Below are 12507 nucleotides of genomic sequence, written 5' to 3'. Positions count from 1 at the left end.
ATAATTGGAGCACTTATAGTTTCATTCGCCATGTGAAGTGCAATAGGTTGGGATCACATGAGGTTGAGAATCTTGTATATGTTCATTCAAATGTATATCTTATGTCTAGTAGGGGTGAAGAATATATGAGCGGACCTCATAAAGATTGGGATGTGGAAGCAAAATGTCCAGACTTAGAGCTCTCTCTTGCTGCTCTTGATATTAGTGCTAGTGGTGATGCAAGTGGCACTGCATGTGCAAGTACTAGTAGAGTTTCCTCTTTTGTTGAACTAGCATCCTGTTCTATTTTTGTTGATGAGGATGAGGATTTTTATGATTAATGATATGTTAATTTAGGCAATAATTGTCTCTAGCTCATGTTTTATTTCAGTTTTAGCACATTGTTGACCTCTACTGGTCAACTACCCATGCAGTACATCCCCCTTTTCTTTGCAAAAAGGGGCAGCACCTGATCAGCGTGTCCGTGCCATCCAGCAGTCATCAGCAGCTTGATCAATCTAATTGTAAACCTAGTCTGCATGTATTAATTGTAAATAATCTTAGCAGATATGAGTCGTGTATGTGAATTGCCTAGGTGGACCTAACTTTCTAGTGGTAATCTACGTCCCGGAAGGTTTTTTGTCTCACCGATCCATGGATCGGCAAAGTTTTCCTTCAAACCTGACCCCAAAGCCGGGATGGATTTTGTCATTGGAATTTTAGGAGAATCCTAGTGTGTTGATCTGCTAGATTATGGTTGTGTCGCAGAACTGGGTGAGTTGTGAGGGTCTGTATTAAGTGGGTTTGTCCCCTTGAGATGTAAATTGTAAAAAGTCATCATGAAATGTGTCTTGAGGGTTGAAAATGTTTTAAATCCCCTCGTGAGTCCTAAGTCCTAGGTCCTAGGTGATGTTTCCGAAGGCTTAGTTCGATGATCCATTTAAAAAATGAAATAAAATAATAAATAATAAAAAAATTCAAAAGATTTAAAAATTTAAAAAATGAAATAAATAAAAAATAATAAAAAATTTAAAAAATTTAAAAATTTAAAAAATGAAATAAATAAAAAATAATAAAAAATTAAAAAAATTAAAAAAATAAAATAAAATAATATTTTAAGTAAATAAATCGACGGATGAGATCAAGAGATGTCTTGATCCTCATCAACGGTCGAGATCATTTCTACATGGATCATTTGAACTAGCCGTTGGGATCATTTCCTTTATATAGGGTCTTAGGTGGTCATTTCAGATGATTTCGATCTGTGAGTCTGATACGGAAGAATCTCTCTTGTAAATCTGTTTCTGGTTAATAAAAGAAGACTTTGGGGTCCATATCTTGCTGGTGTTATTCTCTTGGAATGCTGTGAGATTGTTTAAATTTTCTGCATATGTTATTTTCAGCCGTTGATAATAGCTTCTTTTTAAGAGTATTGTGAGCACAGGTATCTTGTTCACTTGCTAGGGTTTGGGTGTTGTTAGGGTTTCTGAAGTAATGGCAGGTATCTCCATTACTCTCTGAGATCTAGCAGCATTTTTGCCCTCTTTACTGATGGTTGTTTTGAGCTGTGCAGAAAGCATTTTTTGAAGGTTGTGGGCGTTAGGGGAAGTTCTCGGCTGAACCAGCCAACTCCCGCAAGCATTTTTTGTTGAGCCCAGTTGGATTTGATCCTGGGTCTATCATTCGGTTTATTTTTTTTTAATTTGCATGAGAGATTTTCTGAAGTTCTTCACAGTGAAAACCTAAAATTTTTGTTTCTTTGAAATATTTCCGCACTCATTGCTGAATCTGGCTGTTAAGGGGCCAAATTTGTACATTAATCAGCTAATCTAGGGTTTCAAGATTTTGCTTTGTACAGTTTTTGATTAGAGTTCTCAGTTTTCTTGTATCCACAGGCAGCTCATCGGTCTAAAGCAGTTGGCATCTTCAAAAGAATCGATTCAAATACGCTGTCCATCTGCAAGCATATTTTCTTTCTGCATATTCATTGAGAATTTTTAGCGTGGGTGAAGAAAATACGTGGATCGGCAAAAGATTTCTCTCTGCCATTGAGCACAGTCAGCCAGCAGAATCATGAACGAGTTATCTCAGCCATTGAAAAAGCTCATGTCGTAGAACATCTTGGGTATGATCGATGTGATCGCCGGAGCCTGCAAAACGGCTGTTCGTTGTGAGGCATCGAAATCATCGGCTGGTGGCTCAGATTCGATCTCAGTGGACACCAGATACCGAAGATCATTAAACGCCGCATTCGAAAATCGATTCTGTTTTACGCTCAGTGGCATTATTGCAGCATCAGGACGTTTGGATGAAATTTGCACTTTGTTAACACATTGACCATCGACCGAAAATGCCCACGCATTTGTTATAAATCACCGCTTTCCGACTTGCTGGAAGTCGTGGACCTGCAAACAATTGAACCCATCGTTACACTTCATTGCAAAACTAGTTGATCCGTTTCACTCCGAGCTCCTCGTGCATTTTCGATTGTTTCCATCCACGCCGTCGACTGTTCAGATTTCAACGCTGGCTATCCGTAGGTAAAATCATCGCCGTAGGGTAAGTCGTTTTTGTATACAGTCATCGTTTCCAATCTCGTCGTCTCTGGTTTGCGTGGTTATTTTTATGACGGCCAGGAGCTTCATCGAACTTTCAGACTTACGTTTTAGAATGCATTTTCGAGACCAGGTAATTTTTTTTTTTTTATGCATAACCGCTGGGTGTATAAGCGTAGGTAAAGTTTTTCCATTGTAAATGCGTGGTTTAGTGTAGGCGTAGATAACAAAGTCGATTTTTTTTTTTTTTTAGTTACGTTTAGTTTAAGTTTCATTTGGTTAAATGTATATATGCATTAGGGTTTAGTTGTAGATTTTTTTAGATCTCAATTCAATTTTTTAAAGTTTAGTCTAGCGTATTGTTTAGATTTTAGTTTCTTTTTATTAATCGTTTTTTTTATATATAGATTAATTTTTATTATATAAAAATTAAAAAAAAAAAGGAAATAAAAAAAATATAAAAAAGGGATTTATTTGTAAAAAATTGTTTAGATTTAGTTTTATTTAGAGTTTTAGATTTAAGATTTTATTTTTTGTTTTAGGATAGATATTTTTTTTAAATTTTTGTTTAAAAAATAATAAAAATAAAAAAATAAAAAGATTTTAAGCTTATTTAAATTTAGGATTTAGCTTAGGTTCAGTTTTTATTTTTGTTTTAAAAAAAAAAAAATTTCGAAAAAATATAAAAATATTGTGGAAATTTTTTTTAGATCCAGTTATTTTCGGGAATTGTCATATCTTTCACGCTGAGATCTAAATTTTCAAGTCGAGATGCGAATACGATGTCTGGTTAATAATTCATGATTCTCGTGGTGACTTTGGCATTTATCTCTTCAAAATTTTCAGTTGCCGGATATCGTTTTGGTCATGTGATTTAGCTGATGACAAGTGATTGCTGTTCATGGTTTATTTTTTTATATCATTTAACAAGTAATCATTTTAATAACAATCTTTTAAGGCACTGGTCTGCTCAATTAATTAAATCATTTTAGTGCTTATCTTGATCGTGTCTCGTGTCTCCCAACCAACTGGTCGACAGTTGGTCTCATCATCTCACAGGGACTACCCCCCTTAGCCGCGGGAGACAGGCTTAAACGGAGGGATCGGGGATCAGAGTGACAGCCCCCGGTCCGAGCGTTGTCGTGTCAATCCGCGCGACAACATTTTTTGGCGCCGTTGCCCGGGATACTTTCTCTCGGTGTTTCAAACGACAAATCATTTTTCTCATTTCTTATCTCTTCATCTGGCCCGACAACGCCAACATTTTTTGGCACCGTTGCCGGGGACAGAGTTTTTCTGTTCCTGGAGTTTCATCGACATTCACCTTCTCATCTCTCATCTCTCAGTTGAGCTGGCAAATTCAATATTTTGGGCATCTTTTCATCCCATATCAGCAACATCTCTTGGGTTTGTTTCTTGTTTGGGTGGCGACTCCATTTTCTCATTTTTCCCAGACAAGAATCCTCCTGCATATCTGTTTGTTGATTACTTCTTGGATCTTAGAATCAGATTTATTGTTCAAGTGGCGACTCCACTTCTTTCATCTCTTGATTTTCTTGAGCAGAGATCTAGTTCTATCATTCATCTAATCCCTTATCATTCATCATGGATTATTCATTTAAGCCATGTCGTTTTACTGAACGTCTCCATGATTTTCCGGAAGATGCCATTCCTAAGTTACTTATTTTCTCGGGTGGTGATCCAATCGCTGTTAGAAGGCATCTAGTCTTGTTTACTCGCATCATGATCATATACTGTAGATCCCCTCAGTTTAATCATGAAGATATCAAAATGCGCCTTTTTGTCCTTTCTTTAGAAGATGATGCCTTGAATTGGTTTAATAATTTTCCTAATGATTTTTTCACTTCTTTACAAGACATTCTCAATGCTTTTAAAGATAGATATGATAGTCCAAACAGCTTGCCTTCTACCTCTAAAATTGTGCAACAGAAAGAAAGTAATCTTGTAAAAAATCCAGCTATTGAAGAAAGTCTTCAAGATCAGAATGTGTCATCCACCGGAAATATTGCAGATCAAGTTCATGATAGTGAAAAATCAGGGACAAATGACAATGAAAGGGAAGAGCAAAAGCAAATTTTACGAGATCTAATGATGCTGGTGAGAAATATGGAAATCAATCAAACTAATTATGTCAATGATGTGAAAACTTTATGCACCCACCTGGAAAAACGTAATAGGGAGATTGAAGTCACGCAAAATCAGCATGCTAAAGAAATTGAGGCCATGAAAACTAAATATGAAACAGAAATTGGAAACATGCATAGCAAGATGTCAGTCTTAGAGGAAAATATGGTGACCATGAAAGCTGATCATGATAAGGAAATTGACTCTATGCAAAACAAGTTATTAACTATGGATGAGGAAATGACTATCATGACGTTCAATCATAATAATCAGTTGGCTGACATGCAAGCGAATCATAAGGAAGAAATAAATTTCATGCAGCATTGCTTGATGGACATAAAGGAAAAGAACGATAAAGTAATAAAAGATATGCAAGAACATCATGCCAGACAAATCAGTGCTATAAGGGATGAATGCTCTAGTCAGATGGATGCCATTAGAATACAAGTTCAAAAGATTCAACAATGGTCAGATGATAAGAGAAACCAGGAGCCTTCTCATTTGCCGCAACAAGCTTCATCTTATTATGAGGAGGTTATTGATTCGATTGAAAGATGGTTAATTGAAGGTGATCCGGATAGACTTAAGAATGATAAAGATCAGATGCAGGATAAAGAAAGACATATCACGCATACTTCATCTGATAGTTTTGAAACAGAAAGTTCCAGGTCATCAGTAATTCCACCTGCCAGAAAGAAAAAACGTAAGAGAAAGAAGATGAGACGAAGATTTGATACATCAGATGGCCGTGAGCAGCTTGATTTTCGGATAGGAAAAAGTCCTACCATATGCAAAATTGGACATGGCACATCCGACAAGCAGCCGACAGATTTGCCTGAAAGCAGGCAAATGCTCAGTGTACACTATATTGAACACATCTGATGCCATGGGGCATCCTTTGTATCGTATTTCTAACCCTACTCCTTGTTGTTTTCCGCATTTTTATTTCTGTTTTAGGATTAGATTTGCTTTTATAGATTAGTTAATAAATGAAGAGCTTTTATCTTTCCTGTGCTTAATGTATATGATGATTTTGGATGGACGCTACTTATTTTTGTGTTGTATGGATGCAGATTCTGGATTCTCACATTCCTGCAAGCAGCAACGTGTCCCCAAGTAGAGCCAGATGTTGACCTCTACTGGTCAACTACCCATGCAGTACATCCCCCTTTTCTTTGCAAAAAGGGGCAGCACCTGATCAGCGTGTCCGTGCCATCCAGTAGTCATCAGCAGCTTGATCAATCTAATTGTAAACCCAGTCTGCATGTATTAATTGTAAATAATCTTAGCAGATATGAGTCGTGTATGTGAATTGCCTAGGTGGACCTAACTTTCTAGTGGTAATCTACGTCCCCGAAGGTTTTTTGTCTCACCGATCCATGGATCGGCAGAGTTTTCCTTCAAACCTGACCCCAAAGCCGGGATGGATTTTGTCATTGGAATTTTAGGAGAATCCTAGTGTGTTGATCTGCTAGATTATGGTTGTGTCGCAGAACTGGGTGAGTTGTGAGGGTCTGTATTAAGTGGGTTTGTCCCCTTGAGATGTAAATTGTAAAAAGTCATCATGAAATGTGTCTTGAGGGTTGAAAATGTTTTAAATCCCCTCGTGAGTCCTAAGTCCTAGGTCCTAGGTGATGTTTCCGAAGGCTTAGTTCGATGATCCATTTAAAAAATGAAATAAAATAATAAATAATAAATAATAAAAAAATTTAAAAGATTTAAAAAATGAAATAAATAAAAAATAATAAAAAATTTAAAAAATTTAAAAAAAAAAATGAAATAAATAAAAAATAATAAAAAATTAAAAAAATTTAAAAATTTAAAAAATAAAATAAAATAATATTTTAAGTAAATAAATCGACGGATGAGATCAAGAGATGTCTTGATCCTCATCAACGGTCGAGATCATTTCTACATGGATCATTCGAACTAGCCGTTGGGATCATTTCCTTTATATAGGGTCTTAGGTGGTCATTTCAGATGATTTTGATCTGTGAGTCTGATACGGAAGAAGCTCTCTTGTAAATATGTTTCTGGTTAATAAAAGAAGACTTTGGGGTCCATATCTTGCTGGTGTTACTCTCTTGGAATGCTGTGAGATTGTTTAAATTTTCTGCATATGTTATTTTCAGCCGTTGATAATAGCTTCTTTTTAAGAGTATTGTGAGCACAGGTATCTTGTTCACTTGCTAGGGTTTGGGTGTTGTTAGGGTTTCTGAAGTAATGGTAGGTATCTCCATTACTCTCTGAGATCTAGCAGCATTTTTGCCCTCTTTACTGATGGTTGTTTTGAGCTGTGCAGAAAGCATTTTCTGAAGGTTGTGGGCGTTAGGGGAAGTTCTCGGCTGAACCAGCCAACTCCCGCAAGCATTTTTTGTTGAGCCCAGTTGGATTTGATCCTGGGTCTATCATTCGGTTTATTTTTTTTTAATTTGCATGAGAGATTTTCTGAAGTTCTTCACAGTGAAAACCTAAAATTTCTGTTTCTTTGAAATATTTCCGCACTCATTGCTGAATCTGGCTGTTAAGGGGCCAAATTTGTACATTAATCAGCTAATCTAGGGTTTCAAGATTTTGCTTTGTACAGTTTTTGATTAGAGTTCTCAGTTTTCTTGTATCCATAGGCAGCTCATCGGTCTAAAGCAGTTGGCATCTTCAAAAGAATCGATTCAAATACGCTGTCCATCTGCAAGCATATTTTCTTTCTGCATATTCATTGAGAATTTTTAGCGTGGGTGAAGAAAATACGTGGATCGGCAAAAGATTTCTCTCTGCCATTGAGCACAGTCAGCCAGCAGAATCATGAACGAGTTATCTCAGCCATTGAAAAAGCTCATGTCGTAGAACATCTTGGGTATGATCGATGTGATCGCCGGAACCTGCAAAACGGCTATTCGTTGTGAGGCATCGAAATCATCGGCTGGTGGCTCAGATTCGATCTCAGTGGACACCAGATACCGAAGATCATTAAACGCCGCATTCGAAAATCGATTCTGTTTTACGCTCAGTGGCATTATTGCAGCATCAGGACGTTTGGATGAAATTTGCACTCCGTTAACACATTGACCATCGACCGAAAATGCCCACGCATTTGTTATAAATCACCGCTTTCCGACTTGCTGGAAGTCGTGGACCTGCAAACGATTGAACCCATCGTTACACTTCATTGCAAAACTAGTTGATCCGTTTCACTCCGAGCTCCTCGTGCATTTTCGATTGTTTCCATCCACGCCGTCGACTGTTCAAATTTCAACGCTGGCTATCCGCAGGTAAAATCATCGCCGCAGGGTAAGTCGTTTTTGTATACAGTCATCGTTTCCAATCTCGTCGTCTCTGGTTTGCGTGGTTATTTTTATGACGGCCAGGAGCTTCATCGAACTTTCAGACTTACGTTTTAGAATGCATTTTCGAGACCAGGTAATTTTTTTTTTTATGCATAACGGCTGGGTGTATAAGCGTAGGTAAAGTTTTTCCATTGTAAATGCGTGGTTTAGTGTAGGCGTAGATAACAAAGTCGATTTTTTTTTTTTTTTTTTTAGTTACGTTTAGTTTAAGTTTTATTTGGTTAAATGTATATATGCATTAGGGTTTAGTTGTAGATTTTTTTAGATCTCAATTCAATTTTTTAAAGTTTAGTCTAGCGTATTGTTTAGATTTTAGTTTCTTTTTATTAATCGTTTTTTTTTTTATATAGATTAATTTTTATTATATAAAAATTTAAAAAAAAAAGGAAATAAAAAAATATAAAAAAGGGATTTATTTGTAAAAAATTGTTTAGATTTAGTTTTATTTAAAGTTTTAGATTTAAGATTTTATTTTTTGTTTTAGGATAGATATTTTTTTTAAATTTTTGTTTAAAAAATAATAAAAATAATAAAATAAAAAGATTTTAAGCTTATTTAAATTTAGGATTTAGCTTAGGTTCAGTTTTTATTTTTGTTTTAAAAAAAAAAAAAAAATTTCGAAAAAATATAAAAATATTGTGGAATTTTTTTTAGATCCAGTTATTTTCGGGAATTGTCATATCTTTCACGCTGAGATCTAAATTTTCAAGTCGAGATGCGAATACGATGTCTGGTTAATAATTCATGATTCTCGTGGTGACTTAAGGCATTTATCTCTTCAAAATTTTCAGTTGCCGGATATCGTTTTGGTCATGTGATTTAGCTGATGACAAGTGATTGCTGTTCATGGTTTATTTTTTTATATCATTTAACAAGTAATCATTTTAATAACAATCTTTTAAGGCACTGGTCTGCTCAATTAATTAAATCATTTTAGTGCTTATCTTGATCGTGTCTCGTGTCTCCCAACCAATTGGTCGACAGTTGGTCTCATCATCTCACAGGGACTACCCCCCTTAGCCGCGGGAGACAGGCTTAAACGGAGGGATCGGGGATCAGAGTGACAGCCTCCGGTCTGAGCGTTGTCGTGTCAATCCGCGCGACAACACACATATAACCTCATGTATAAAAGCTGATTTTGGAACCTTCGATGTACAACCTCATCTATAATGGCTAATTTTGGATTTTTGCATCATGTAATCATCTATGAGACTTAATATAGACTTGGTTTTCCTTTTAAAGTGCCATTTATGTGTCTCAAACCAAAATCGTTGGTTAGACATGCTAAGCTTTTTCAATTTCTACCATATTATTAGTTGAGGAATCCAAGTCTGAAGACTTTGAACTAGATGATGGTTATGTAACGCTTCTTTATGATACCATTTCTGGTAGTGGTGAGTTTGATGAGTGATCATGTTGATCAATGATTTGTAGTAGGCCAATGACCCAATAACTTGTAGCATTTTTTTGGACGCTAGAGGCTGTTGAGAAATTAAGGGCCATGCAATTGTTATATTTCTCTTTCTTAGATAACTGCTTGAGATATTATTTTCCTCAGATTTGATCGATATTATTACTGTGTATCATTATCATCAACCAGCTATCAAAAACAAGAAAATCAATCATGCACAAGTACACAAAATATTGGCACCATGCCAGGGCAAAAACCTCTCGAAAATCTGAGAGGAAAAACCCTTGAACTCTTTCTTATAGAATCTGTATTGACAAATTCCAAGACCTTTACAAAAGACACTAGAAAGTCTTCAACATCAAGATGACTAACCTTGTGAAATGTACCCAATCATAGAATCCCTTTCTGCAATTTTGCACTGTATGGTATGGCTGCACCAACGTGAAGACAGTCACCAAATCAGCTTCATTTAAGCCCCTTCCACCTTCGCTTTTCATGCCAGCTAAACAATCATGAAACAGCTCCTTGAATTGAGCTTGATTCACATCAATATATGCCGAAATGTATACTGTCCAGGAGCAGCGAAAATGTTACAGTCAGCTTCGGATTGCGGAAGCACGTGCGAGGGGAAGAGAGGCTCTTCTAGCCCTTCATATCCTTCGATCTTCAAGAGACTAGATATACCTTATAGATTAAGGCTAGATCTACCATTAAACCCAACCAATACACCTTCGCTATGATGCTCTAGCTCAGAAACCAGACCTCCGCACGTGTGAAGACAATCTCGGGTGAGGGAACAGACTTCCTCTTGCTGCAGCTCTCTTTCTTTGTCTCGTCTTCCCTTGATCTAGATGCGAGAATGAGAGATTGTATCTTATGTTTCAATGTAAGATCATAGTGGCCTATTTATGGGCTTGTATCCCCTTCTCCAAGCTGATGTGATCCCTTCTGTTAGGCCAACATTCCAAGCTGATACCATTTCTTTTGATTTCGGTGGTTTTCATTTGATGATCTGGAAGGATTCTTTGACAGTTAATAACTTTACAAGTGTAACAACTCATGGTTGTCTTTTAAACTACTTCAAAACAAACATTTGAGCATGAAACCCATGCTCAAATAATAATACAAAAATTACATTGTTACATCATTTGTCATAATGAAGACTGAACCTAGTTAAACTATTTTCAACAGAGGCCACTTGGAATCTCACTGATTATGTATTTTGTTGTTGATATGTATTGGGCTTTGTGCCATTTTGATATATTCACCCATACATGGTATATAGATGAACAAACTTTGCATATTTTGTCAATCATGGTTTGGCATCTTAGAAGTAAATTTTCCATTAAAAATTATAATTATTTTATGTATTTTTTTCAAATTCAGTTTATTGAATCTGGTTCGAAACCCAGTCAGATAGGTGGGCTGGTTCAAAACCCGGTTTCAGTTTTTAAAACTATGAATATGAGTCATGATGGGTCGGATGGAATTCCTTCATGTAGATTAAGGTAAGATTCTTCAAAAATATCCATGCTCTTCAGGGGGTTGTGATGTGAAGATTGGTTTTCTCCAAGTGCTTACGCTTGTCTAGCAGTCAAGGCAGGAGCCTAGGCAGGTATTCGATGTTTGTGCATCCAATTTATTTTTCTTTTTCCTCAAATACATATCCCAAGGAAACTCACCATGCACTTCCCTCATTCCAAAGGTGCTATGTAGGGCAAACTGGATTCTTCAGTGCTCAAAGTCAATACACCAATATACTCATTAAGCGATCAACATATCACTCGTGGGAATTGATCCTGGGTGGGGAGGATAACACTCCTCTCAACCACCCAAGCCAGACTCGATTGACAATTCATATATTTTACTTCTACAATGAAGGATTTGAATCAGACTAGAATGTGTAGATTGTGAAATTCTGGCCACTCTTAATGGTTTTAAAAAATTTAAAAATCTTATTACACTAGTTAACTTATATAAATCAAATATTGAGTAGCTTAACAGTAAATACTGTAATAGTAAATACTACATTCTGTTTGATTATATGATATTGTCAAGCAAGCCATGCTACTCCAGAGGACCACCGCTATGGTTAGGATGCAATGGTAGTAAGTTGAATGGGTTGGTTAACTTTGAAAAAGGAATACCTTTGATAAATGTTAATTTATCTTACTGCTTTTACTAATCTAGTAGCATCGGTTGAATATGAACAATCTACATCGAATAATATTCATTGCATATAAACAATCTACATTGAACTACACTGTGTTTGATTATGATAATGTCTAGCAAGCCATGCTACTCCAGAGGACTACTGCTATAGAAAGGAATACCTTTGATAAATGTTAATTTATCTTACTGCTTTTACTAATCTAGTAGCATCGGTTGAATATGAACAATCTACATCGAATAATATTCATTGCATATAAACAATCTACATCGAATAATATTCATTGCATATAAACAATCTACATTGAACTACACTGTGTTTGATTATGATACTGTCTAGCAAGCCATGCTACTCCAGAGGACTACTCCTATGATTAGGATGCAATAGTCGTAAAATAGGTTGGTTAACTTTGAAAAAGGAATCCCTTTGATAAGTTTTACTTTATCTCACTGCTTTGAATAATCTAATAGCGTCTCTTGAATAGTTTCCATTGCTTGTGTGCCCCTCGGAGGAGGTGCAATAGAAGAAGAAATGTTTTTAGGTTTTCATCCACTGGTTTGGTTGTATTATTTTAATTTATAAATATATCATTCAATTAGTTGTTGAGTAGACTGTAGCATGCATTTATGTACTCATGGTTATATTAAACAGTTTGTTGGCTTGATTTCTAGCCTTCACAGGGATGTTGAATTTGTTTTCAGTTCCTTTCAAAGTCTTATGTCTTCTTTGTATCTAATAGAACATAATTATATAGAAGAACTTATCAACCATGAACAATGAGACAAGAATCTATGGGGGTCTTTGGATACAAACTTACTGCTCCCATGATAAGGGTTCTAATGGAAATTTTTTGTAGATTGATGTTTGGTAGAAATATCGAATTCAAACCAAAAAAGCTTTGTT

General features: G+C 36.0%; 1 protein-coding gene across 1 annotated transcript in view; it reads left to right on the top strand.

Annotated features, from left to right (window-relative positions):
- The window catches only part of LOC149168170 (protein FATTY ACID EXPORT 2, chloroplastic-like), a 148456-nt gene that overhangs the window by 73827 nt on the left and 62122 nt on the right, over positions 1 to 12507 (top strand). The window lies entirely within an intron of this gene.

This window comes from Pinus tabuliformis, chromosome 4_2, assembly GCF_031772625.1.
Source record: "Pinus tabuliformis cultivar Carrire ecotype Pingquan chromosome 4_2, CPIR1, whole genome shotgun sequence".
Lineage (NCBI taxonomy): Eukaryota > Viridiplantae > Streptophyta > Pinopsida > Pinales > Pinaceae > Pinus > Pinus tabuliformis.
This window is presented reverse-complemented; position numbering and strand designations above follow the sequence as displayed.